Here is a 2,472-nt window from a genome sequence, read left to right as displayed (position 1 = left end):
ACACCCTTGCGTGTCAGTTAAAAATCTGGAGGAATATCTCAGCTGCAGAAGTTCCCTGGAGGAGCAAGGGGTCCCAGGCCCACACTAGGCCCCCAGCACATGGTTCCAGTGCTGGGGAGAGAAGTGGTCGTAACTTCTGGCTGTGAAAACCAGGGGGGGCGGTGTCCAAGTGAGATGAGGGCAACTTCAGTCTCAGGTGCTCCTGTTAAAGGGACTGTGAACTGATTTACTCCCTGATGGACTCACTAATGCTGAGCTCCAGAGCCGGAGCAGCAGCTTGAAAGGCACCAGGGACACACAGAGAGGGACTGAGTTGTCTGGCTTTAGGGCAAAGGCTGGAGGGGCAGCTTTCTCCTGGACAGAAGAGGTGGTGGAAGCTATTGTTTCTTTGTTGAGCCCTCCCCACTCCCAGTGTGCAGATGCAGGTGGCCACCCTATCTGAGTCTCCATCTCCCTGGCTAACACCTTTCATTTTTCCTGACCTGGGTGATTCCTGGAGAGACCCTGCCCCACCCAAATTTTGGGCACACCCAAGCTGCTTCCAGTGGCTTTTTGTACAAACAGCCTGTTGTGGTTCATGCTGTAGACTTTCTGAAAATCGCTCTAAGATTCACAGAGCCCAAAGCAGAAGCTGGCTTCAGCATATCCCACATATATTGCTGAGCAGTTCTAAGCCCAGCACTAGCCACAGCTGGTCTTGGTTCATGATTCGGTCTCTTGAAGCCCCTCCAAGCCCAGCACGGTTGGTGGCCATCTGTCGATTGCTTTGTGGCTCATGCCAGGAGGCCCCAGGCAGGGCACAGGCTGTGGTTGAACTTGGCTTGCAGCAGGGACTCTCCCAGGAGGCCCTGGGAACCGGCATGCCTGGAGGCCAGCTTTGGACAGAACTGAGGCATCACCCAGCCACCTCCAAGGAAGCACACCAAAAGGGCAGACTGGGCAGGCACCAGAGCCCTGCTAAAGTGAATCCTGCTCTGTAGGGTCAGCCCCTGCACAACAGCTCCTCCGCTGTAGTTGTGACCAGTCTTCACAACCAATTGGCCTAAGGGTCAATCCCTCCCATTGACATGAAAACAACAAAACAACAACCAAGGCTCAACTACAATAGGGGGACACACACATCCCACACAAAGAAAACACCTGGAGGACCCAGCTCTGGTCTTTAGGGAGATGGCTCTCTTGGGCTACACAGGACACCTACTACATAAGGACACTCTACTAAGACCAGGAGGCATAGTAGCCCTACTTAATACATAGAAACAAACACCAGGAGGTGGACAAAATGGGGAGACAAAGAAACATGTCCCAAATAAAAGTTCAGAACAAAGCTCTGGAAAAAACCCCAAACAAAATGGAGACAAGCAATCTACCAGACACAGAGTTTAAAGCACTGGTTATATGGATGCTCAATGATCTCAGGGAAAATGTCAACAAAGAGACAGAAAGCATAAAAAAGAACCAGTCAGAAATAAAGAATACAATAACTGAAAAGAAGAATACATTAGAGGGAATCAATGGTAGATTATATGAAGCAGAGGATTGAATCAGTGATTTGGAAGATAAGGTAGCAGAAAACACCAAAACAGAACAGCAAACAGAAAAAAATAATTCAAAAAATGATAGTTTAAAGGGCCTCTGGGACAACATCAAATATACGAAAATTCACATCATAGGTGTAGCAGAAGAAGAAGAGAGAGAGAGCAAGGAATTGAAAACTTATTTCAAGAAATAAGGATGGGAAACTTCCCTAACTTAGTGAAGGAAATACAAGCCCAGGAGGCGTAGAGAGTCCCAAATAAGATAGACCCAAAGAAACTCACACCAAGACACAATATAATTAAAATGCCAAAGGCAAAGAGAGGATCTCAAAAGCATTAAGAGAAAAGCACTTACCTACAAGGGAGCTCCCATAAGACTGTCAGCGGATTTCTCAACAGAAGCTTTGGAGGCCAGAAGGGATTGGTATGAAATATTTAAAATGGAGAAAAGAAAGGACCTACAACCAACATTACTCTACCCAGCAAAGCTATCATTTAGAATCCTAGGACAGATAGTTTCCCAGAGAAGAAAAGCCTAAAGGAGTTCATCCCCACAAAACCACTATTACAAGGAATCTTAAAGGAACTTCTTTAAGATGAAAAAAATAATAATAAAAAACATGATTAATAAAATGGCAAAAACTACATATTTATCAAAAATTACTTTAAATATGAATGGATCAAATGCTCTAATCAAAAGATAGTGTGGCTGAATGGATAAGAAACAAAACTCTTACATATCTTGCATATAAGTCACTCATTTTAGATTCAAAGATACAGACTAAAAGTAAAGGGGTGAAAAAAGATAACTTCATGAAAATGGAAACAAACAAAGAAAAAAGCTAGAGTATCAAGACTTGTACCAGACAAAATAGACTTTAAAACAAAGGCTGGGCCAGGTGAGTGGCACGTTGGTTAAGAGCTGGCTTGGGAT

The sequence above is a fragment of the Hipposideros armiger genome, unplaced genomic scaffold, assembly GCF_001890085.2.
Source record: "Hipposideros armiger isolate ML-2016 unplaced genomic scaffold, ASM189008v1 scaffold_499, whole genome shotgun sequence".
Taxonomy (NCBI): domain Eukaryota; kingdom Metazoa; phylum Chordata; class Mammalia; order Chiroptera; family Hipposideridae; genus Hipposideros; species Hipposideros armiger.
This window is presented reverse-complemented; position numbering follows the sequence as displayed.